General features: G+C 44.9%; 1 protein-coding gene across 1 annotated transcript in view; it reads right to left on the minus strand.

The window, feature by feature from the left end:
* Positions 1–27,683, minus strand: part of LOC139696602 (uncharacterized) — a 230,286-nt gene that overhangs the window by 140,269 nt on the left and 62,334 nt on the right. The window contains exon 2 of the mRNA XM_071595411.1: positions 16,834–16,888. The gene's annotated coding sequence lies outside the window, so the exon portion shown is untranslated. The remainder of the gene's footprint in view (positions 1–16,833; positions 16,889–27,683) is intronic.

Consider the following 27,683-nt stretch of genomic DNA (forward strand, 5'->3'; position numbering starts at 1 on the left):
TATGATGTTTCAGAATCGGAATTGCAAAGATTCCTTTTGCTACGCAATGATGTTTATTCATGCACCAAAAGACGAAGAACGTATATTCCTCTAGTTACCTAATAGGACTAAATACAGGTAGTGCTAGAGATATCAGTTGAAAAAATAAGGTTTTTAACTATTTTATTATTATTTCCTTCGGAATGTGAACAATTAGTTCAAGGTAAACGTGACACTACAAGGAATGCATTGCATTTCTCAAGTTCCAAAATCAACTCCCTCAGCTTTTTTAATCTCCGAAGTAAAATATGTTGCCGGAGATGCACACAGAAAAAGACAATAGACTGGAGTATGGAGACGAGACGCAACACAGAAACTATGGAAACGAAAACCGAAAAAGGCTCACGCGAGAGAGCTTAAGAATGCAAGCGACCCCTATTCCCTCACGTCGTCGCCCTCATTCATACGTTCGGGTCCCACCCTCCGCCCCCCCCGGCATCATCCCTCCCCGCTTCTTCTGCAGAGCGTCGAAAGAGAGCGCCTCGCCCCCGACGGGAGGGCGCCCATCCAGGGGCGCCGCAGCCGTGGCAACGGTGGCGGTTCCTCCGAGGTCGCTCGCGCACGTACCAATAAACTCGAGCCTCATGCGTGCACCACTGCGACGGTGCCAAGGACACAGTCAAAGAAAGTCAAGGGGAGCGATCATCGTGAAGTCCTCTTTTAATCAACGAGTAATTAGGCTGGGAAATGGTGAGTGCGAAAGAGTCCCGGGGTGCATTAGTGTTTAAGAGCACATAGCTCCCGACTCAGTCAATTTGCATAATGATGGCGCGACGAAGGTTACGAACGTCGTATGCTTGCTTTTATTTTTAACACCCGCCGCGCTCAGAATTCACCGACAGCTAGGTACTCCCTCCTTCGAGCCCCCCTCGTTCCCACCACCTCCAAAGCACCCGCACGGTGTCGCTCGGAAATCAGAGTAGACACAGCGGAAGAGAGCAGAATTGAATCCGTGCAGGAGCAATAAAACTGGATAAATTCTTATTGAGAGCAGTGCTGAGGATGACGATTTGCTGGAGAAATGCTAATGCTTTAAATGGGTCACAGAGTTAATATTTATGTAAAATGATTTTCCGCTCTATTACCGACTCTTCCGCTCAAGAGTAGATGATATATGATAAAATACATTGAAGAAATATTCAAATTTCTATTTAAGGTAAATGAAAAAGATGAACCAATTTGATCCTCCAATTAACTGACATTCAAACTATAAGGCACCGGAAAGGAAAATCGTTCACGAGAATTCATTTGAAAAAGTGACTCTCTTCTAATCATGCACGCGTTTGACCAGGGACAATTAAATTGGACATCGAGGAAAGTTTACAGGTTTCATAGATAATAATAATACAGTTACAATGACGGCTAAGAAAAATTGCAAGCATTGAATGGATTCAAGATGTTTTAATTATATCACATCTTGTCGTTAACCATTCGAGGGCAGCGTAGTTGCTACAATAGCAACTTGAAGTTTTCCTAATCCGAACGGCTTGTTCTGCTTTCCTCATCACCTCTTCATAGAAGAGATAATCATTTGGTGCAGGGACATTAGAACGAACGTCCGACACCATCGGGATTTAGCGATTTCGAAAAAGTAGGAAGTGAAATCTGTGAACAAAAGATGGATCAGACTTTCCAATTACCACCGTCTCACGGACCAGCGAGGCGCCGGACTCCTGCGGGATTATCTTGACGGAGTCTCCCGGTAAATCTTTCCTTGTTATTCTCTAGGGAGCGTCGAGTTTGATTGAGACAGAAGAGGATTTTTCACAGACAGGGAGATTAGAATTGGCATTAAATATGGCTGGAGATGGAGTGAGAATGCATTTCCCATTACATGACGCGAAAGAACGGCGTGTTGGTATAGCGCACTGATGCATGCGAAGAAAAATGTCTGCGCATTAAAGAGGGAAGGAAACATATACGCGAAGAAGAGTTATTATAGTTTTGGAAAAATTACGTAATTAACACGAACGCACATGTGAGTTTAAAATGAAAAAAACATTGTAAATTTCACTGTCTCCTAGCGTTTTTTATTTTAATTTATATCAAAATTACTTAATTTTTGTTGATTCGCGAAGGTCATTTACCAATAGCGTAACGGTAAAATAAAAAACAACAGCAAGCAGAAAATTTTCGTCACCAATATTAAAAAAGCCATGGAATAAGACTCGTTCGTTCAACTATTTCGCCATAATGCATGCTTTCTCAAAGTACTCACGATATTAGAAGAAGTGAGACTCAAATTCACTATAGGTTGGCGTCCCACATTTTAACTAACACCTCCATCGGTGCTTTAATTTATAAAATATATCTATTTCGTTTACCTTTCGTGTATCAGAACATTCGCTGTGGTTTTAAAGAGTGAAACTAATTCAGAAAGATGGTTGATATTCTGAAGCGTCGATGTCACATTACAATCCAACTGTATTCCAAATATACGATCAAATAAAAGCATGCACTCACACACTCGTATTCGACTTAAAACTGCGGTTGGGATATGAGCACGCCATCAATTACGGGGACCAATCAAAAGCGTTAATAAAAACATCCGACCGAAACGAGATGTTTACGAAACCTCGGGAAATGTGGGGAAACCCGCCCTCTGTTGCGGCGACGGTGGGAGAGATGGGGGAAGAGGGAGGGGAGGGGGTAGCGGCCCGGAGCTCTTCCATGCGCCCGCCATCAATGTTTCCCCCCCTATCCCTCCCCCCGAGCCCCCCCTCCGCCACGACTCGCGCTCATTTGCTTTTAATTCCGAAAGGGAAGCGGATCGCGACGGTTGGGGATTTCATCTCACAGCTCCTTCCTCCCTCACGACGTTCCATGGCGAGCGGGGAAAAATTCTTTCTCCTAATTTTTCCATTGGCATGCATCGCTCTTTTTCCTGTCCCCGTTCACCTCCGTACCCCAGAGTATCGCACCATTAAACACTTTGCCCGCCCCCTCTCCCATACGCATACACATGCACAAACCACAAACGCACACGCACTCACACAATCCCCCCCTTCCCTTTAACTCCTCTTCGCACCGGGTTACGCCATTTGTTTCTGGTCTTTCGCCGCTAGGTGGGGGGGCGAGGAGTAAAGGGCTGGTCGATACACGCTCTCCCGGGGGTTCCCTACTCCTTCCTCCTCCTCCTCCCCTTCGAACCCTCCTCCCAATCCCTCACTCCCTCCTCGCGCACACACTCCCACAAGAGCCCACTTCCTTGCGATATCGCATCCCCTTCCCCTCTCGCCGCCTACCCCAATCCCCTCCTCATCTCACGATCCCCTCTGGGCCAGGAGGCCAATTCGGGGTACACACTTACCGCTCTCCAAACGAATCAACTGCATTCGAATCCCATGCTCAAAACATTTTCCCCAATGCCCATCGTCTGACTACGTGATGGCATCACGCGCGTAATTCTGTCCAGACGCACGGTCGTGATTACTATTCTGTGGAGTGGATATCAGCCATGCAGATCACTTTTTTTCCGGCTTTCGGTTCAGCTTTAATCTCCTCTACGGCAACGCTCACTGCATTGGCATCACTGTGTCCTTCGATTATTCGTAAGCAGCAAGTGCTCCCGATTTGTGATTCCTCTCTACATTTTTCAAACGCGCCTTTTCTCATTTTATGTACTTTTTTTGGAAAAGGTTTATGACTGTTTCCCTATGCAAATGTTCTCTTCTCGGATTTCCCACGTTCCCTCACGCCCTCCTCCTACCCCACGCTACGTGATTCCTAGCGTTGCTATTCCCATTGCTCCCCCACCCCTTTGTCGAATTGCCTTGCTTCGTAGAAATATTCTTCCTCCAACGGGTTGATATCGACACTCCAGTGACGAGAAACACTTGCGATTGCTGACCTAACCACCGGAACGTAGGCCGCAACACCTAGTATTCCTGACCAGAAAGCAGGGTCCCGAGGTAACTGCAATCAATGTTCTTGACATTATTACACAAGCCCGATCTTCTAACGCAAATGACTTTCGTCAGCATCAAAAAGATAATATAAATTTCTATATTGCCCATGTTGAGGTGCACTTCAGCTCAAGACTCTTCCCGGTTACCCGAACTGAGTTACTATTATGGATTACTTCATAAGACGTCATCATTAACCGTCGTTCACACCATGATTATACGCTCGATTAGTACCGTTCTTTAACTTTTTTCAGTGTAGCCGGGTTGCAATATCAGTAAGTAAAAACTATCCTACGGTTGAAAGTCGCATCCTGGGTAGGGGTAGAAAAAACACCCAGAAGAATATCCGCTATCGCGCTCTAGGGTAACGGTGCCTGGGACACTTACCCTCAGCCCTGGAACCGCGATACGCATATCCTAGCTCTCCCTGCCCAAGGCACCCGCCCCGCCCCCCACCCACCCACTCACGCGCTTCCCCCGCACCGCCCCTCCACTCTCCACCTGTGCGTAATGCCACGTGCAGTTCTCTCCTCCCTCTCCGCCGACCTCATATTTCATTCCACCTGCCACTCTCTCCGCCCGCCCTCGCACACGTGCGCCCTCCCGGCTTCCCTCGCCTATCCCGCCCGCGGACCCGACGTCCCTTGTTCCCGCCACCCACCATCTTCCTCTCTTCATGCATATTAAGCCCTCGGTCGCACCGTCTCCCTTCGCCACACCCCTCGTCCTTTCCCCGCGCCTACCCACACCCCCTCTCGTCCCGGAATAGGGGGATTGGGGGGTTACATGGTGGAGGCGCGGTCGTTAATGGGGCGGAAATCATAAAAGACTTCGCATAAAACGAAAACCATTTCACCGCAATGTCAGGGGAGTACTCGCTGCTCGAGGGATGAGGCGTCGATGCATGCACCAGCCGATGTTCTCCCCAATGCGGGGCACCCACTCCGTGCGTCCTTCGCCACGGTACCCCCACTCCCCTCCCATTCTTCCACTCTCTCTCCCGCCTCGCCAGAGGAGAAGACGGGCAGGTCAGGGCTTCCGGGGCCACCGTCTCACGTGTGAGCCGAGAAGGTGTATCCATTACCCCGTCTCTTCCTTGGCACGGCACCGCAGTCAAGACCCAACCCCGAGTCCTCTCTCGCTGAGGGGACAGGCCCTCCCCCCCCCACCCACTCCCACCTCCCTCTTGAGCCCCTCCCTGCCCGTAAACCCCTCTTTCCCTCCTTCCTCTCGGAGCACTTCCCGGTCGCTCTGGATACACGATCCGACATCTCCTCGAGACGGTTATTGTGCTCGAACCCCAGTGCGCCCTCCGAGCAAATGAAATGAATAACGAGGGCAGCAAAAGGCTCGATACGTAATTGAAAACCTACGGTTTATGGGGTCAGGAGACCTTTTCTGCATCCCTATATTCCGGTGGGGAAGATGGCGAAGGAGAATTTGGAGCGGAATTTTCGCATTGCTCCAAGGGAAGGTTTGGGTCTACCCCGCATCGAAAATGGAATAAGGGAGTGAAAGCTACTGGGCGAATTCACTCGCTTCTTGTCCAATGGGCGCAGAGGAGATTGGGCGGTGACCGTTAAACGGCGGGGGAAACTTGGGCGGGCCGTTGGAATTTTAAATGTTCACCGAGGGTGCGTGCGAGGAATGACTTTATTTAAAATTTCATCCTCTTGGGACAGGTTCCTCCCAGGGTCAATAGTCTACTGAGTTAAACGATCAAAAACTTATGAATTGCTTTCAACAGGAAATGCTGAGAATAGGGGGAGAAATTGGGATAGTGAAAATGAAAAGCCGGCGTAATTGAATGCCTCGAAGGTCACAAGAATAATGGATCATGAAATAGATCTCTATTGTCCATTACATATTTATTATTTGCTCAATAAAGGAAACAATGAAAATTTCGGGACGGGAGCGTCACCCGGCAAGGGATGCGTACCACTTGATTGGCTGCCGAGAAAGAACACGTGAGAGGGGGAATGCAGAGCAAGGCAGAGAATCCACTCGATCGTATTATTCCTATCTTAGAATTTCAAAATATTTCAAATTTAGATATCAATTCCCGTTCTTGAATTTCAAGTTCCTCCGAAATTACACCGTCAAAGTTTTGCATTCGCCCATCCATCCTTTCGTCCAATGACCCCGACATCCAATGATGGAACATTTTTCAATTGCATGAAGCGAATGTGAGCCGGTTAGCGTGGCCTCGATTCGAGGGAGAGCATCGGCGTCGGATCCATAACCGCGACTGCAATATGTATCTCGAACCCTCCTCTGTTTCCGGAGAGGAACCTCATGGCGCCCGCCCTCGGCTTTGGATCGCGGGCAAATAATTGAGGAGGTGCCGTGCACCCGCGAGCGTCCGGGCGAGGTCGAATGGGTGACCCCTTTAAATGCGCTCGTCAAAGTGGAGGCGATGGGCCGGTGGCGTCCGGACTGATTGGCAGACAGGGGCGCAAATGGGGCAGGGCTCAGCTGATACTTCTCCCGGAGATTCCCCCGCGTGGAGGAGAGCGAGGAGAGTGACCACGTTCAGATTCCCTTGTTCGAGCCAAATGGACACAGACACCGAAGGGTGCCCATGAAACCTAGACAAGGATTTCGGGTCCCCTTTCCATGAGAAACGGATGATGACATCCTCACATAATCCCGTGGACAAATCCATATGGAAGAAAGCTTAAGCTACAAGTATGAAAATGTTTAGGAACAACTCTGACAACCCCAGGCCACGAAATATTTTATGGAGGAGTGAAATTTTCTTGTCATCTCCGAACTTTTTGCATTTTAACATACCGGATGCTGTAATAGCAAGGATATAAGAAACACTTGAACGTGATAATCAACGAGATAATGATTAATGAATCTGCTTTCGTGGATGACTGAGCAACGTAGCAGTGTCACGACATTTTGGGAAGAATTGCGATGGAATCCACCAGTTAACCGTGGGTTGAAATAAAGGTTAAATCAACTGCGTAAATTTGAGGCAGGTCACTCATTCGAGGATGCTAAAGATTTATTATAGGCCCCGACTTGCTACGGTAGATCGGACCATGCACGTAAAATCGGGGAGATAAACAGTAGAACAGATTTTTCCTCATACCATTAGAAATCGAATAGATATGACCGCAGGCGGGAAAGGGATCATTAATATTGGCAGTGTAAAAAGTATGCCGATATCCTTCATAAATTTCAAGAAAATCGTCTTTAAAACATTTTTCCTGCATGATTTCTATATACCCTGTTATTTAAATATTCTCGTCTTTAAGTACCTTCTTTCGTGTGATTAAATTTGTTTTACTGCATGTTTGAACTGATATTTGTGTAAAGGTGACAGGATTGAGATTGTGCATGCATTGCTGCTGACCTTACAACCTCCGCCACATACACTGGCAGGTTATTATGTAGATGTAGATTGATCAGAACATTTCTAACTACATAAACAGCTAAAGGAAGGTAAATGGGCTCACTGCTCTTTTCACGAAGCAAAATGATGATAGAGAAACAAAATTATAGTATGAAGTAAAGGTACGATAGTATGAAGCTTTGAAATTCATCAAAATACAATTAAACTAATTTATTTCGAAAATAAATTAAAATCACTATATGTTTTATACATTTAATCAAAATGGTGTTAATGATGACGTTAAATTTCAGCACCGTGCCAATTTGAAATTAATGTGTATATAATAGTATCTGAATGCAATAATATACCTGATAATCAAGCCCACGGGGGAAGGTATTTCACCGACGTTGTCATTGGTGGAAATCACAAAGAGGTATGACAAAGTAGGTGGGCCCTTTCCCAACAAATACATATGCTTTAGTTTAACGCTCCAATAGAATGTAGAAACTGATTTTGTACGATATACAATTTCAAATATTAATTTTGATTGTCAAGCTACGCTCGCAAAAAATGGTCATAAAACAGTGCATTTCACAATTTAATTAATACAATTATAGGAGAGGGTAGGAGTTCGTGAAAATGGGACGAACGGAATTCAGTTTTAGATGAAAACGTAAACTAAATCATTCCCCATGACACTGCCTAATGATATGTCAAAGCCTACCTGGGACTGAATCAATTACAATGCAATAATTAGGAAATATTATTGCTCGAATCGAGATGAATGGACCATAATTTTGCGCCCAGTGTTCCCAGGTGGTTTAAACAGGGTAAGGGCGCAAGTGGAGCACGTCCCCGGTGTCCGAGTGGCCGGTCTAAGCGCGCGTCACCGCCGGATAAGAGCGCGTTCAGGAGGTGAGCTGGAAGGAGAGCCACCCCAACCCACCCTCGGCAACCGTCGGCGGACCCTCCCCCCCGCAACCACGGGCGAAGGCGGGACTCTAGTGTCCATATAGCGTGGAGAGCGAGAGAGAGTACGCCGAAGAGCAAACAAATCGACTCCTGCAAATGCAAGATGGTCTCGCGGATGCGCCCTCGGAAATTAATTGGACGGTCGGGATGCGCTCGGAGGCCCGAAGGGTGCGGCGGCGGTCCCCCGACTCCCTCCGCCCCGGCGGCGGGTGATTCGCGATCGATGCACCGCTCGAAAGGCGAGGGATGCACATCCAATTATTACAGCAAAAGCCTTCTTTTTCGAGGGGAAGGCGAGAGCGAGGCCGTCCACTAGCACTCGAGGCCCTCTCGAGGACGGGGAGATGGGAGTCGGGCGAACGCCGAAATCGAGCCGCCTCTGAAAATCCTCCTCGCACAGCGATCGCACGCCATCCCCCAGAGATGAGATCGCCTGCGCTACAAAGGTTAAGCTAAGGTACACTTGTGTTAAATCAGTCGTGAACAAAACGAATTGGTTTAGAAAATTATAGGTCCAATTAAGTCCCCTATGCTAACGGAATTGATGACAAAAAGATACCTCCTTTTTCTGACGCTCCGATTATTTCCACGGTGTGCCCACCCTTGTTCTCCTTATCAAATGAAGTAGGAGTAGAGTAGTTTAGTGGGTTAAGCGTTCGGTTACTCACGGGGAAGTCCTAGGTTTAAATGAGGAGACCTTTGATCTTGTCCGAATCCAATTCTATGGAACTTCGAGATCCTGGATTTGAGCTCGGGTAACTACAAAAGCATGCCCGGCAGGTGTCTTTGGACAACCACATCTAAAATAATCCAAAAAGCTTGAATTTCTGGCCACTAGAGCTACATAGGAAACCGTAATATATGATGGGAAAATAACTGCCCCTCCTCGTTGTCCTGGCAATGTAAATGAATTCAAGGTGAGGTTGGTCCCTACCTACGAGCCTGTCGAATAAAATCTTACGTTTAAACTGTTAATGAATAAACTTTTGAATTGTAGGATTTTCAGAGGATTATTAAACGAAAATAAATAATATTCAAACTGTTTTTAAATCAAAATGAATGGGGAAACTCGACAAATATAGTAGTTTTTTTTGCACATCACGAGGGTCCAGGTTTCTTCCAAATGCAAAATGATTACTTCGTCAAGTGATAATTAGTAACTCTTGGGAGGAATTTATTAATGAAAAATGTTGGTAACGAGTACGCAAATATCGAATACCATTATTAAAAAAATACATAATGCCTAAATTACCCCCAAAGATTTTGACCAGGATAAGTGAAATTACCAGTTCTAATGATTTGCAACTAGTCCTGCAATAAACCTGTATTTAAGAATTGAAGAGTTTAATGCTCTGACAGCAGCAACGCTCACAACAATTTATAATTACCTGTCGTATTTGGAAAATTAATAGTAAATCGGGAAATCTAACACCATGAGATTAATAAGAAATATGCATTTCGATCTATGTGCAATTCCTACAAGCAATGACAGGGAAAATGAAAAAATGATTAGCTACACAGATTGAACAATAAATCTATTCATCCTTATCTACAAAAATTCTCCGAGTATGGGACTGCATTTTCATTTTCAATCTCAGCCTCGAAACTCTCCGCACGAGACTAATTCGAATAGTCGAAAGGTTCTCCTTTTGAAAATGAAAAATTTAAAATAATACTCCATGACGGCGCGCCGCCCCTTTCAGCGGGCGAGCATGGCCGTTTCCGAGGCAACGGAGATGTGGCGGCTGTGGGAGGCGACATCCTCCCCCATCCCCCCTCCCCCCGGTGGAAGGGAAGTTTGTATGTGTGTGCGGCAGGTTGTTCTCCGTGAAGTCATCGCACCCCCCTCCCCCCGCGACGGCCGAAGAGGAAGCGGCGAGCGGCGGCATCGCCGGGAGTACGCTTGTGCGGTGCGTGAGAGTGGATGCGTGCACATCACAAGGAGGCACATGCCAACCCCACGCCGACTCTCCGTGGCACCACGGGGGCGGGGGGGGGGTGGCCGGGGCCGGAGCTCATCCCGAAAATGCGGTGGAAATTTTCACTCGAGCGCTGACCTACATCCCCGCGACGAGGAATGCCGGCGAGAGGGAGAGTCGGGAGGGAGGGAGGGGATGGGGTTGGAGGAAGAGGGGTAGAAGGGCGGAGGAGTAGTGGTTGGGGGGTAGAGGGGGGGAAGAGGGGAGGAGGAATAGGGGGTTGTCAGGGAGCGTAGCGTGGGAGGCGAGAGAGGTTGAGCACTGGGATAAATAATAAAAGAGGCCACCTCATACAACAAGCATGGGAATTGAAAATATCAGGGGTCAGTAACTGAACCTACGAAGGCACCGAGAAATATCTAGGAGTCATCTCTCAGACAAGATGGCCCCTGGATTACACCCGACGGTGCAGGTCGTCTAGGTGACCAAAATATCTGGGGTTTTTGACGCGGATACTATCACCGCGGTGTTGGTTTTATCAATTCATCTACCACAGGCTTCAACGAGAATTAATTATGTCAATAGAGAGTAAATCATTTAGCTTAAACTTGGTATCAAAATTAGCGAAAGCCAAAAATAATATCAGGAAATGTAGGAACGTCACTTAATAGTGGCACCATACATCAAGAATCAATATTTATCGCCCTTAGGTGCCGCACCGATGCTGCACCCTTACCCGCGTCACCGACCCCCGCAGAGCGCACCGTGGTGCAGAAAAAATGTCCCGGGAGGGGCGAGGGGTGCGGCGGGCGATGGAAGGGTGTGGGCGGGAGAAGGGCGGAGGACGGATGTGTTGGTGCGAGCGAAGAATGGGAGTCTGATTCGAGAGCAGTTGGCCGTGTGGTAATTTCCCGCCGAGGGTGGTCGGTGGATGAAGCTCAAAAGGGCGAGGGGGTTGATGGTCAGCGGGCGGGTCAAAGGGAGCGGAGAGAGGGAGGGCCGGGGTTGACTGGAGGAGGATGCCTGGGGCGTATGGGGGAGGTTTGGGAAGTGGAGATGACGGTGAAAGGACCGCCACAGGAAAGGCAATCCTTTAATTATGGACATCCCTCTTATTCGCGTGGAATCAATCCGGACTCAAAACATTTATCGGACGCCGCCCCCTCCAAACACGGGTGACCCAAGGGATATTCAACTCGGTGACAGCGGCCACGTGAATACGACGCACTTGCTCCAATTGACGCCCATCGAGATAAGAAATAATGGAGGATGAATAAGCCAGAGTCGCTCGCATTACTCCGACACCCTGACTCTCGGTCAATAATGCCTGAACATTATTTTCGATATATTTTCGAAATATATCGTATGGGTCTACAGTTAATGTGGAGCAAGGAGGAATAATTTGATGCAAACTGAAGACAAGGATTGAATGTGAGGGAACCCTTAGAGGAGCAGAAACATTTCATAGCAACGAACAAGAAACTCGTGAGATGGTTGGTGTCCATCCCCGGGTGCATTCCGTTTTTTTCAATCTCGCTCCGCTGTGATGGCTGGACGTTAAGGACTATTTGACTTTCCTCCTCGTTGCGCAGAATTGCTGGAGAAGCATTTAATGGCTAAGAAGGCTTAGAGGTTGGGGATGATCTTGTGTAAAAGGATAACTGCGGTGCACGCGAATGCAAAATTAATTCAGAACTTTTAAATTATACGAACTTATATATTATTTACACAGGATATTACGTGACAAAATATTCTGTGCATTGGTAAAGAGACGGACTGCTATGCTTAAAATAAATACAAGATGTATTCCTGAATAAAACAAATAATAAGGTAAAAAACGTTCCACGTATGGATGAGTCTGACGGAAATGGGTAGGCGGAATGAAGAAGGTAGAAGTGTTTTCGCGGGCCATATGTCGTTACTCTCGGGGGTAAGGGGGAGTGTTGGCGAATCTCGTGCCACCGCCGCCCCCTTCAAAGCACGCACCATATTCCTTCGCGCAGTCAACAGCATTAATGGTGATGAAAAAAATCACGCCATTCGAATAACTCTCTATACTTCATCTACATCTACACAATACCCCGCAAGCCGCCGCAAGGGTGTTAGGTCACCACCCGTAAATAGGAATACTAGAACATGCAAAATACCTTATATAACTTATATACTTAAGTAGTTAGTATTCTCATTCTGGAGGGACTCGGGAAAAGAAAACTTCGTTTGAGAATGGCAATTGGAAAAACTATTATTTGAAGAGGCGCGGGTATATGTTGTCGAGGGCGCGTGCCTAATTATGGCTTACACGTTTGCGAGTGGACGCCCATGCGGTTAGGGGTCGAGTCCCTAGGCACGCCGCGGCCCTCGCAATTATTCTCTTGCGCCGGGAATAGGACCGCGCCCGCAAGACCCAACCGCGTGCACTCGACCACTTGACTACTTGTGCTTAGAACATTTAACGAAGTGCAGACTATTCAGGCCTATATCTTATAATTCAAAAGTGGTATATATTTTCTGCACCAAGGTGAACATTCCGAGCCGATGAGATTTTAACTCTCTGCGACATTGAACTAGAGGGAACTGCTGAGCTTTCAGAGTTACTTTAAGGAATAAATACAGTATACTACACCACTGGGGATATTTTTGCTGAATTGGTGTTCAATCTATGTAAAATCATCTAATACCTACATCTAAAAATCTATCAAAGTATTGATAGAGAGTGGCAGGTATATTTGTATGTACTAGGTTTGTATAAAAAGTATTTGTTACATTTTTTTTCCTGATGCGTGCGTGAAGTGCTGAATTCGGACCGGTTTAGTGTGCGAATGATTGCAGAGCGTATTGGCATTGACAATTTGACAGTGCACTGCACTATCACTGAAAATTTGGTTACGCGAAAGATCTGCCCTAAACTCGTCCTGAAGACCGTTCCAAAGTAACCGACTACCTGACGAAAAACGTCATCACGACGATTCCCAAACACCCCCACGTTCCCGACTTGGCACCAACAGACTATTTCCTATTCCCAAAAGTGAAATGCTTTCTCAAAGGACATAACCTTAGGACTCTAAGTTCCATCAAAGAAACTCGCACGTGTACCCTTAAGGACATTCTGGCACCCACTCAATAGGGATCCTTCGAGTCGTGGAAAAGGCGCCGGCAAAATTAAGTCGACACCCAAAGAATGTACTTTGAAGAATTTTGAGGCCATGTAGCAATATTTGAAGCAAATCTATTTTTCCGAAACTTTCCCCGATACTTTTTATACAAATCATATATCTCAATGTCATCAACGAAATCATAATTTCCCTTGCTTTCTTTCTAACGGAAACTGCCTGTCCTAAATATTCCAAGTAAATGAGTCAAGATAATGTATACAAGACTATTCAACTAATGAAGGCCCAGGCAGAGGTGATTCGGTGAAACCCACTGTCACTTGTAGCCCCGTCGCTAGATCCGTCCAGACCGAAAACTGGTTTCAATGCGTCGCCCTTCGACCTGCCCCTCGACAGCCCTCGTCCACTCCGCACTGCAGTGCTCATGGGTCGCCGACAGGGTTACCCACCTCCCTCAAGACAGAGAGATGTGCCCCTCGGCCCCCCTCCCCCACTGGCGCACCCACCCTCCGACCCCTCACCGCCCACGGTCGCACGCATTAGTGTGCCAGTTGCGGTGGGGCTCGGCGGGGCAGGGAGTCGTCAAAGGGAGGGGGGTCGTGCGTGCAGCGTGGGGACACGGGAGGACACCACCGAGGGAAGATGAGGCGTCGGGAGGACTGCTCTTTCACCGGTGTTGGGGCGGGAGATTGATGAGCTCGTCGCTTTGAGGAAAGGGGAGGGTCCTTGATTGATTGAGCGGCGTGCTCTGTTGGCGTGGGACTGACTGTTGCTCATATTCCGCGGAGACCATTCGGGGAGTGAGCGAAAGAGGATTTTAATTCCGTCCAAGAGGTATCTACGAATACTTCGGAATCTACCCTAGGCTCCGGTAGTTGGGGATTATATAATCTGAGGTACTAGTTTCGGGCTACCGGCACCAAGATTTAGTTCCTTAGTATGTAATTGTACTGATTTATTGGTAGTTGGTTTTATTTCCCATCAAACCTACCCTCAGGATAACAAAGCGACGAGAGCAAGTTGATTCGCGCATTCCATTCTGCCAGCGAGAAGGAAAGGAATACTACTGTCTTTAAATAAAAATCATCATTGCCGCAGACTAATTTAACAGTAGTGTTACTTCTTATCGAATGGGGCGATGACCTGTATTTTATTTTAAAAAGTCAGTGGAATTATTTGAAAAATTCGTCGACAGGTGCAATATACATGTAATTTTAACGAATTCTCGTGGAGAGGCTTGAGTGGGGAGGGGCGTGGATGCATGGTCGTTCTCTCCGAAAAGGAATGAAATATAATGAAACGCAAACTTGGTAGCTATTAACGGACATAAGAGTGCGTGAATAACTTTTATCCGTTAAATGTGTGTACTTATTCGTTAAATGTGTTTTAACTCCAACTTTATTACGAACACCATCAAGATGGTCAACACTGGGCGACAAGGATGCAAGCGCACAATATTTCGGCGAGATCATAACACACCTATCCTACGCATACCAGTCAAGAGAACTCACTTGATGGAATTTGGCTTGGGAGCATTTTTTCTAATCGAAAGGGGTTAGGAGGCAAGGCTTTTACGCGGAATTGCTGACGAGATGATGGATGCATGGATGCAGGCGCGTTTTGACGAATGCGCCAAGTAATTGTGCGTTGCTCATAGTTCTATGTCAAAAGGAATGAATTAATTTTCTTCGCCTAGTAAACAATAACTGAACAACACGATGAAAAGCGAAAGACAAACCGGGTAATTCAGTAATAGAAGAGAAGCACATAGATTTTTAATTAAACTTAAGTACACACAAAACCAAGAGGCAGAATGAACTCAGAGCAACAGCGGCTTATTGCATCTCCCATGAATTATATTTATATGCATTTTCAACTTGAGCATGGCTAATGAATCGTGAGACGGTTTCTATGTCCGTAGAAATCGTTCCATTCCGTGAATTAAGTAAACGTAATCCACCCGTGACGCGTGCAGTTATGGCCATAAGTGCGGAGGCTCCATTTGGTGAAGCAAGAGATTCAAGAGCGACGTTATTTATGGTTATGAGGGGATTCAGAGAGGAAACCTTGGTCGGAATCCGCCTCATGGCGACCAAGAGTACGAAGGTGTCCCACACTATCACGTTCGGTCGCATCGGATTTACTACCACCAACTTTCAATATTAAAAACTCAGGTGGGTCTGGAGTAAATGTTTTCATAGAAGTAGCGATTTACTTTCATTGAACGCATCCGCGACTACCTCGAAAGCCATTCCGCTGCGCTTGCACGATTCAGTGAATAGCATGTTAGCACAATGCAACAGCCACGCAAGTCATAGCATTTTAATTCAGCCCTCAAATTAGCAAAGCATCAAAGCAACCTGGATCATGTACTTCAAGTTTTTGCCAAATCACCATATCCTGGAGTTACGAATGCACCTAATTTATTCCCAACGGTCTGTCTATTGAGGTTCAAACAAATACTTGGTTACGAATATGTGAAAAGTAATATCAAACCATCAAATTAAGAATAACTTGCGCAACAAAATGTTGCTTGTGTAAAAAAAATTTCGTTAACAGTAAAACAACAATGTAGCTTTTTCACTTTTTCGACTATATGCCATTTTTATTATTCCGAGTTGAAAGTTTACTTTCAAAATTATTTTTTTCTCTTTGCTTTTTTAAGTCCATCACATATTTAACTCGGGCAATAAATTCAGACACACAACTACCTACATGCAGTCATTTTACTATAAATGAAATTCAGACATCAAAGGGCTTTATGATATATCTCATAATTTATTTAAAAATAGTTGGGCACTATATAAAGACAAAATTGATGACCGATATTAGTCAGCGAAACGACTAATTACGCCCATTTTAAACTGCAAACAGCATCAAGTTTGCAAATAGGACCTGGGAAAAAATGGCGTATCAAGCTCAATTTATCCTTTCTCTACCAACTCGAATCATGGTTGTATAAGTTATGCAGCGACCGCGATTTGGCCCCAATCTTTTAAGCTCCGGGCATGATTGGAAATCCAATTCCCTCATCAATTGTCCGGGATATTCCAACTAAGGCCTGCCTCTCCGCCACTCCACTCTGCGAAACCTTCAACCACGCCCGCCAGAACACACTCTCGTGGCTTAAAATGTGTCCAATCTGGTTTTTGTTCCTTTTCCTAATGTGTTTAAATAAATAACTTGGCTGACTAATCCTTCTCACGACATCTTCATTTGTCAATCTACCCGTTCGGGGTATCTTCATCATGGGTGCCCACATACGCAGTGGGTACATAAGAGTACATACTTATACACATACATCCAAGTGCATACTTGTATGTATGTGTTTCTAAATATATATATATATATATATATATATATATATATATATATATATATATATATATATATATATATATATATTAGTAAGTGTGTGTGTATTTTATATCCCTTACTCACAAGGGGATTAAACCTAAGACCGTCCATTAAATGTTGTTTCTTTCTTCTTTAAATATCACCAGTTAAACGTGAATTATAGTCAATATAAAAAATATATTACTTACCTTTTTAATTGCATTTTTCACTGCAAAAGAAGTGCAGCCCAGAAAGTGGTTTCGCCTGTAAGAATACAATCAAATACTTCAATTAGCCAATAATACACATCAATTCAACTACATAAACACATTCATCCATTATTGATGCTAATTACAGCAAAAAGTACATATACATTAGGAATAGATCGCACAATTAAAATAGACAAACAACATTATAACTGTCAACGACTATGTCCAAGGTCTTATTAATTTTCCATTATTTCTTAACAATCGCTAAACAAAAGCGAACCCATAATAACGTCACATTGCCATTATGAATGGTTAACGCACACAAACTAAATTTAAAACTGAAGTTCTGGTTTATCAACACTTGTATAAGTAGGCACTCGCCCACAACTGTAATCATCATGAGTACGCAAAACACTGCTTAATTAATATCTCCATCTCTCTCTTTGAGGCCCACCAAGTCGTATCAGGTTGTCAGCCATCGGGTGCCTGGCTGTTTGAAAATATCTGAAACCATTGCTGCTCGTCTCAAATGTTTTCTCCACCCTATGCGTACGCAATGAAGAAATAAAAACGGAAAAATGCAGCAATAGGATGGCTCACATTCAAGGGGATGCAAATGATCGGAATAGCGAGGACTGTAGATCCAGGGAGCGCAAAGCGACGGGGCGGCACGAGGGCCGAACACTCCGTCACGCATCGTATTGCATCGACGGGACATTGCAACCTCTTCCCGATTTCCCGAACTAAGGGAACGACGCAGCGGATGGATTCATATAGGGAGCGACGGCCGCCACGCTGCCGTATCGATTACCGCCGAGCCAATCTCTTCGAGGGGCGCCAACGGGGGAGGGGGAAGTGGGGAAGGAGTGCGAAGGGGAGTAAGGGGATGGGGGGGGGGGAGGACGGCAGGAGGCAGCGGCGGTTCTCCTCTCTCGCGGTATGTTTACGCAATCGCACATCATCCCCCGCGTGGGCGAACAACCACCCTCGGTCCCCGGCGCTCGCGTGGTGGACACCACCTCCAAGAGGGAGCGAGTGCGCGAGCGGCCGGCCGGCAGTCCGGCGGGGGCCGAGAGACGGAGGGAGAGGGAGGCCGAGGAGATTCACGGCGAATTTCGAATCGGGGGGCGATTTATCCCATCATCCCAAATGCCCAAACGGTGGCCGCGGGTGATTGATGGAAAAGATTGAAACACCAACCGCCGGATATTTGACGTTTTGCGCAGAGAACATCAATGGAGAAAGAAGAGAGAGAGGATGGGAAATGATTTGGATTTGGATGCATACGAGTAAGGAGAACAAGTAATACGAGCGACAGTAATTTTTGAGGGAGTCACTGCATCAAAAGCGAGGCCAAATAGCCCTTTAATCAGTCAACGCCTTCTCGTTTCACCGTTGGACAAACCTTTTAGGGACTGACAAGAGCACCAAGGAGGGCAATGATAAGTAAATGTACCTATATACTACATCTAGTGGGTGGGACATATAAAACATTTCAACATCAATTTCAGTCTTCATTAATGAGAATTAACTTTTTGAATTCAAGCTCTCGCGCACGAATGCGCATTATCAATATTTTAGAAACAAGAGCGTTGTATGGCGGAGATCCCCGAGCGCTGAAAGTGAAACGGATGGTAAATAATGTAGAGCGGGAACGAGTCCCTGGGGACGGCATGAAACATGTTATGGCTTCCACGGGGGGAGGGGGTCGGGAGAAGGAAGGGGGCGTAACTGTAGTGGGGCGTAGCAGTGGAGGGTATAAATTGCAAGAGCTATGTTGAGGGAAGAAATTCCTCTGTTAAATTAGTTTGCATACAATGCTTCCCCATGCATTGATAAAAATGTTCGCAAAAAGGTCCTAAGTCAAAGTAAACAGGAAAATTTGCTAGTTCCAAAATTGATTCTCATTCATTATTCAAGAAGTATCTTTAATGCTAATATTGGTTTCATGTCAGTTATTGGAACGATCTAAATTACCGAAGTGGCTATTGTAAAAAAAACAACGAAGAGTTTTTGAAGTTCACAATTAAAATTTGAGTTATTTTATCGAGTCAAGTAATAATATTTGAGAATATTTGCACTATTCGGAAAAAAACAAGTTAATAATACCATTGGCATATGTAAATTGACACGTTTGAATGGGAAATGGATCAAAATAAAAATTTCGGTGAGCATAATAGAGTTATATAGTGATTGAAAATGATTCCGTCACCACGGAAGCCAATAGTACTTAATTGCTAAGCGACAGAGAAGTATAGAAGTACATGGATGGATTTTATAACGGCCGGAAGGAACGAATCTTTAGCATCGGATAATGGCATGAAGCGTTACAGTCTTATGAAAGTGCAGAGTGGCCTAATAAACACAATTTTCCGTAAATCAATTCATGACTTATGTTAAAATTCTTTTATACAGTGGAGTATTATAAGAACTGATTAACATGGCATGGTCTCAACCCTATAACCATTGCGGAAGGTGATGCACAATTAAATGGAACCCTGCGTAAATCCACCTTCCAGAACTTTATTCGTGAGCACACCGTAATATGCTTTAGAGCAATTTATAGGGATCATTTCATTAAATCCCTTGGTTTTTTCAATTGAAAAAATTTCAATGATTTTCGAGAAGCGCTCATCACCTTAATAACGCCAAGGTACCAACAGATTTCGGGTGCGGTCTCCGTTGGAGTACAATCGGTGTTAAGCGCGCTCCGTAGGGATGGGTGGCAAACAACTTTCCATGCACGCATTGCGTGAAAGTGCGGAGCGCGGACAGTGTAGAGCGGAGTCCCCGACACTCGGTGGCTTGGACGTCGAGGGCGGATGATGGATGGGACATCTTTCAAATGAGAAACAGGCAAAAGTGCCAATAATGGAGAGAGGAGTGTGAAATCGAGAGTGGAGATGGTCGGGGGAGGATAGGGTGAGAGGGGAGGAAGAGTGGCGCTGGCGAACGCAGACGGGAGTGATTGGCCCTTGGATAAATGCGGGAAAAGGTGCAGGGGGCGAAAGGGTGAGGGAAGAGGTGTTTTGGAGGCCGATGGATCTTTCTCGGCCGAGGAGAGGGCATCAGTTCGGTCGTTAGGCGGAGGGGTTGGGCCCGATCGGCAACCCAAAGGAACTTCGCTAGAGAAATAAGTGTACTTCGGGTAACACTTCACCATCATTATCAGGCAATACGTCCTGTCTCACGAGAGTAACCGGTAAAAAATCCCATGGCTCCAAATTTAATGTTTCGATAAAAACTTTGTACTCTCTTTAATGGAACATGGGAAACGAATTTTGGAATCAATAACCACGAGTTATTTATGCCCATCACCATTCAAACGGATTTTCTCAAACACGTTAATGATGTGTCATCCAAAAATTTTCACGAAATATGCAGTGGTCTAGTACATGGGAAAGAGTCAATTTCCGCAATGTGTTTAGGTATAATCGCAAGATTAACTTAAAATTAATTGGCACCACTAGCATAAAGCATATGGGTTGATATTTTTAAATAAAGAGACGTGTAACAAGACTCACTTCACGGCACAATTAACCTCTCAAAATAATAATTCCTCCGTTTGAACCCATTGAACCACGAAAATTCTCCTAGCACACACATTCTATCTGGTAAAACGATTCCCTCGTTTCAAATAGCTTCATGCAAGAGACGAATTCATATTTTTAACGTTTACGTAAATCATTACATTCTTTTCAGTCCTGCAATGTCTGACGGCACCCAGAGCACCGGACGCAGAGGAGGAAAGGGTTTCGGAAAATGGGATTCGTTAAATCATCGCCTCGTATCGGTCGCCGTGCCTGAAGGGATTTCGTGCAATAATTCTCCCGATCTGCGCCATTACTCTTCGTCCACGGCTCCCAACCCCTCCCCCCCCCCCCCCGCCGAGATAAAGAGACGGCGTTCCGCGTTCCCCCAACCCCACTATTACCTCCTCCCCCGTCAACCACTATCCCTCCACCCGACCAAACCGCTCAAATTGTCCCTCCACCCCGTGTCGCCCTCACCATCGACCAAACCACTCTCGTCTGCCCCCCCCCCTCGATTCCGGGGACCCCGGGATCCCCGGCCGCACTCTTTGCATGTTCCCTCCAGCGAGAGGGGACCCGCTTACCCCCGCATCCCTCCCCCAATAACCCTTAACTCCACCGAATCACGCACCCACGCCCGGCCCCTTGAAAGGGGAAAGTGGGGGAGTGTGGCGCGTGCGGATCGGGTCAGGGACCGTCGTCCCACCTAGGAGTGGGGGAGGGGATAGGGCGGCGAATGGTGGGGGACTAAGGGTTCGGAAGTCGAGGGACACGAGACGAGGGTGTGAGTGTTGTGGGTGCCCGATTCACTGGAACCAATTTCAGAGGGAAGCATTTCAAAGATAAACATTTGACGATGGCCAATCGCTACATTAGGAGCCTTCCCTCATCAGGAAGTAGTGGCAAACAATTCCGGAACTACACAGCGCACGGATACTTTATATCAAGTCTCATTTTATCGTGTATAGTGTCAAAATATTAATAACCACATGAAACATTTTTGCGTGCACTCAATGGAGATTCTCATACTATGAATTGGTGACAGGAAAGATAAATCATACTCTTTAATCATGCATAAAATTCTCTAATGAAGTGATAAATTAAATATTTCATGAAAGGAAACTAAAAAATACCAAGAATTTACACTAATTTTCGCCAAACTTTTAAAGGTTGAAAATAAACAATAAGATGGGGTACATCACGTAAGAATGATAAGAATAGGCGTTTATATGCAAATTTAACTATATATATAATACATATGTATATACACACATTCAAACACGAAATCCCACCAAACGGCGAACAAATACTCACTTATATATATATACTCACTTATATATATACACTCACTTATATATATATAATTCTGTGTGTATATGCACATAATGTACACAAAAGATAACACCAGAGAGCAAAAACACAGAAGCACATGAAAAAGAAAATCACTCGTATTCTGAATTTTCGGTGGCACTGCCACCTTTCCAAAGGGAGAGCAGGGGCATTAATTATATTTATATGTACATGGTTTATGTATAAAGAAATATATATATATATATATATATATATATATATATATATATATATATATATATATATCTATACACATATATATATATATATATATATATATACATATATATTATCATTATTAAGTAATATATTAGTTTAGGTAGGTTTTGGATGGACTCAACTACCAAATAAATATTTTATGACTCCTAACAAAACACAATCCAGCCCCGTACTCTACATCAGGTCTCTCTTCATCTGTGAGCACTTCCTTCCTCCCTTCATCCCGTACAACATCCCTATCCTGTTCCTCACCTTTCCCCGTTTGACTAACATTCTCCCCTCTATTACAGTATTCAAAATCCCACTGCCGACCAATACGCCCTTCATCCATGTTTCCAGCCTCCATAGGATTTCTCCCAACCAACCCTCTCCTCGCCCGTTATACCTAGTGCTTCCTCATTTGTTTCCCTTTCGGTCCATTTCACCTTCTCCATTCTTCTTTACACCCACATTTCAAAAGCCTCCAATCTACTTCTATCATCCTGCTTCAGTGACCAAGTTTCCGCTTCAGAGACCACTACTCTCCATTAACGAGTCTTTTCTTAACATCCTTACTCAACGTCCCTGTCATTAACTCCCACCTCCTTGTGAAGGCCTCTTTTCCTAGCACAATTCTTCTCCTTACGTTCCTACTACTTTGACCGTGTTGGTCCAAAACACTACCGAGGTACGTAAACTGTTCTACCTGCTCTAGTTTTTGCCCTCCTATTTTAATGTTTAGCTTAGCCTTTTTCTTTCTGGAAAATCGCATTGTCTTTGTTTTATTAATATTGATTCTCATCCCATACCTGTCGCACTGAATTTCCAATTCACTCAGCAATAATTGCAATCCCTTGGCTGAGTGATAAGTTAAAGCTTGGTCATCAGAAAACCTAACTGACTTTACGAATTCCCCTCCGACTTTCATTCCTCCCTCCAGTTCATACGAAAAAAGGGCGAAAGAGCTCCATCTTCCCTTCGAGCTCCCTCGGTAGCTCAAACGTGATTTTGACACAAATACTACGCACTAATAAGTATTGAATAAAGCTAAGGTGTTCACTTTTCGGTTTCGGAAGCCGTCTTTCCGTCACTTAGAGTGAGGACTAATTTCGACCCGAAGGATAAAAGAACTCACTCACTCTCCCGCCAGCTCTGTTCACAATAATAACAGAAAACAATGAGGGAATGAAAACTCGCCACAATAGCGTGATCTCCCTGCGATTGTCGACTGAAGTGCGCAGGAAGATTTCACTCAGCATGACCCAAGGCCGTGACTTGGAATGTGAAGAGGCTGAAAATGAGGCGTGAGTAACTCCTTTTGTACAGCTTCACGCCAATGTCTCTCCCTTGACCTGCATTTGAGTCAACCTCTCCCTCTCTCACTCTCTTCGCCACAATCCTCTCCCTCGCCAAAACAACCCTCCGCGTATACACATAACTCATGTCGTAATCCCATGACGGGTTGTCATACATGCCGGGAGCATTGGTTTGAACTGTTTCCCACTCGAAGTAGAATTTGGATTCCGCGGTGAATTATCGATCTTCGGCAAATTGTAGATGAAGAAGCCCGATGAAAAAATATTAATTTTACATAATAACCTTTATCTATTCACAGTACTGAGAATGTTAAAGTGTGGGCCCAGATAAAATCAATATTCGCCTACGTTAAACTTTCCATCTTAAAGTAGGCCAAGGAGAGAGAGACACAGGGAGAGAGATGTCTTTAAAGGATTGCGAAGTAAAGCAAAACACATTATAAAGAGTATTCTTCGTTCAACATTAACGTTATGGAACTACTTGTACCATTAAACCTCATAATATGTTTGCACTCTTTCAGCGAAGGATATCTCCAAGGCGAAAAGCAAGCACGATTAAAAAAACCGAGAATATACCCACGTCTTCCATAATGGATGCGAAATTATAATTCATTCTCAGTAATAGAAGGAGGCTACTCCCTCTGAGCGGTAATATATGTCGCAAACACTCCGTCTGGCAAATCGTTATTAAAAATCAGAAGATTGAGATACGAGTAATCTTCCGAGGGGACGGCGCAGGAATGACGTCCATAATAAGGACGGCGAGACTTGGGTGGATCGGATAAAAGACGCCTTAAATGTAAATGGTTGCCGACACTAATGGCTTATCCTCACCCTCTCCCTCATACCCTTATTCTCCATCCCCATACCCTCACTCTGCACGCCCATACCCTTACTCTCCACCCCCATACCCTTACTCTTCCATGCTCTCACCCTCATCTATGGATCCGAGCCGAGAGCCGCGCTCCGCTCCGACGCTGACATACGGCGCACAAGGCGCTAATTAATTTCTCTCCCCTTTGTGGCATCGAATTACCCTTCCCCTTTTTCACACCCTTTCGTGGATGCTCGCACCCTTCCTATCTCTTGTTCACCCCCTCCCCTAAACTCTCCATTTCGCATCGAAAAAAGGCCCTAATCTTTCTATATTATCTCAAGAAGAGATAGAAAAATCAGCGTGGTTGGTTTCTCCCCGCAAGTGTTGGGCACAGATTCATTTATCTTTGGAACTGATTGATGCATTTCTTTTACATAAAATAAAGAGAAACTCAATTTTTTCCTCATAATATAGATTAGACGCGCCGGGACGTCAACGAAGATAAATGCATTCTAAAATGAGCTCAAAGGCATCCCCATGGCAACTAGAAAGCAGGGACAATCGCGGATGATAGGTAAGAATATAGAATGAGATACGCGTCATTCAAGGAGATGTCGCATAAGAATTGGGAGGACCGACTTTCATATTAAGCATTAATTGATGAAACGGAATGCAAAAATGCAATATCTTATGCATCATAACACGTCAAGCCATTAGGTATCAAATCATTTTATAATTTAACGTACTGATCTGTCAATAAGTCAAAGTGCCGGAATTAGGATGTGGATTGGAACGACTTCTGCTCATTAGCATATTGGTTTAAGATAATATGATAACGAAGTCTTTCCTCGCGAATAATCATCGTTTCATCATGAAATCATGCATAAGGAGAATAATATATTAAAAATTAGAACGAACGGAAACGTACCCACGTGAATATCAGTATGTGATTTTTTTATGCCTACACTTGCTTTCATTTCATAAAGAGTAAAATCGAAAAAGTGTTGGATAATGCTGCCTTTATAAAATATATCGAAGTCATAAATAATATTAGCATTAAAATATTACAACTTGTGAGTGTGTATATATATATATATATATATATATATATATATATATATATATATATATATATATACCTAAAGTAGCCAGAAGTGACTGTTATACGGCATTCCTAGCTCCTGCCTCTCGCGTCCCACCCACTTTCACCCCGCCATAGGCGGAGCACGTAGCAATCCCTCTCAAGAAGGAAGAGCTTTTACCATAATTTTCTAGATCTCAACTCCTTGGAGACGGCGAGCATTTATACCAAGTGAAACTTAAAATATGGATGGGCGCCTTCCGTGCGGGGGATCCGCCGTTCACAGGGTGGCGCGTGAGGCCACTAGGGGTGGGTGGCTCCTCCCGGCCAGTCGGCATCGAAACACCAAGCTCAGGAAAAGCATGAACGAAACGATCCGGACGATAATGCAGTTTGGGAAAAAAGAGTCTCTAATGGTGATGGAGTTAGGGAAAAATACGGTACGGGGAAGGCCGCACCTTATCCGCCGAAATTGCACTCCCTCTCCATCTCTCGCGTCTATGAATTATTAAGTTTTCCTCGGCATCACTTTGCCGTGTGCACGCACAAACTAAAACACACGCAGGAATCATACCTGTATTTTGCTCTTGTTTATTATTCCTCGGGGTGGGCGGGAGGAATGGTGGGCTCTTGTGCCGAGCTGCAATGTTCGAGAGTGGGTAGGGTGCAGTCGGTGGGTGGGTGGAAGGAGACCGCCCGCCCTCCCTTCGCCCGATTTGATGTTCATTTGTGCATAAAACCAAGTAAAATCACATCCACCTGACCTTTGACCTCCCTGAAGTTTCAATGCATTAGCGTCAGTGGCAATGGTCATGTCAAAACTTCGAAATGGAATTAACGGGGTAAAATTTGCAAGGGATTCGCTTGAGTTAGAGTCGACGTCGAATTAACTTCGGAGCGCCTTGCGGTAGTCAGCTGTTTCGTTAGTTAACAGATACCAGTTATTCTCTTCTCTAGAGATTTTCCTCGAATTTCTTGAAATTTAATCTGACAATAAAATAGAACTAACTCCTCTCATCTAACGCTAAAACATTAGGCTACACTCCGTCAGTTTCGGTAACAACCTCATTCCTTATGTTTTTAGGAGTAGATTAGTAGAAAGCTCAAGTTTAATGCAAACAAACTTTATTTTTCTATATTAAGTTCTCTTTTTTTATCGAAAGCAAATGCTTTATGCAAAATTTTTAGATTTCATTGGCTACCTCATTCTATTGTTGTAATGATGTAATTCTGACAATATAATGTTCTAAAACTCCCTGACTCATTAATTGTTCAGATTTTCAGAATTTTCATTCCTTTGAATGCATTCACCCGTGTCCTTAAGGTTGACTAAGATAGGTGATGGTAGAGCCTTCCACGAACTAAGTCAAGAGACATTAAATTAAACATTAAAACGAGTGCGATGATGTTATCATGCTTCCCCCCCCCGTTGATATGTGTATCTAGGTGAATCTATGAACCTGCTCCTATCCCTATACTGCCATACGATTTCCCATGAAGTTTTAGCGGCGATAATTTAGCATCGATGTTAGATTCAGGTTTCCCGAAGAAACCACTCGGGATATGAGCTTGGGACATTGAGATCAATGCGCTCAATTCGATGGTCTATTTTAAATATACTGTTTGATATGTGGACGGTTTTAAAATGTCCGAGAAAAAGATCCGGGTGCCCTTATTTGATGCTCACAATTTGAAGGAGAGAATGACCAACCATCCTAAACCCCTTCACGTTTAATTTTCTGTGTAATGCAGAATTGCCAGTTGGGAAAGGGACCAGAGAGGCACCAACATAGGGAAGCAACATTGCAGCCCACCTCTTCGGATTCCCCGGTGCACCCAGCGATCCTTCTGTTTTTTGCGTTTACAGCCCCCTTTTTTCTCTCGTTACAAAATAAGTTTCTCCCTCATTGTAACAAGAGACAACAATCTATACTTCATGAATTCAGTTCATCCACAAAAGGAAAGTAATTTTCCATAAGCTGGGTGAATGTAAAATTGAAAAAATATACGCAATTTGTGAATGATCTACGTATAACGCACACGCCTATCAAGAAGCGAATCTCTACCTTATTCCTGAATCTAATGGCTTCTTTTATCTAACATAATTACGTAAGTCACTTCCCTGAGAGAAAATACTCCCTATTTTGTTTACAAAAATGCGTCGGCTTGACCCAAGGGAGGGAGGGAAGAGGATCTTTTACGAGCGGCCAACTGGCTTCCGAAAGGGAAGCGAAGGGTTGGGGTGCAGAGGGGCTGGCAGAGGGGCGGGAGAGGGAAGTAAGAAGGGAGAGTATGGGGGTGGGGGTGGACGAGGCAAGCAGCGCGGAAGACAAAGAGGCCGAAAGAAAGAGATTAAGGGGTGAGGGGTGCGTGGCGTGGGAGCAATAACCATTCAAATGGAGGCGAGGGGTGGGGGCGAGGTTGGGGGGATGAACCGTGGGAGGAGGAAGGCGGGAGGAGAAAGGACGAGCGCCCCGTCTCCGTCCCACTGCGCTGAGAATTGACTCAAAAGTGAAGAATTATTTCCTCCGTGACCAGTATCATTAATAAAAGCC

Source organism: Hetaerina americana, unplaced genomic scaffold, assembly GCF_022747635.1.
Source record: "Hetaerina americana unplaced genomic scaffold, ioHetAmer1.1.p SCAF_1, whole genome shotgun sequence".
Classification (NCBI taxonomy): domain Eukaryota; kingdom Metazoa; phylum Arthropoda; class Insecta; order Odonata; family Calopterygidae; genus Hetaerina; species Hetaerina americana.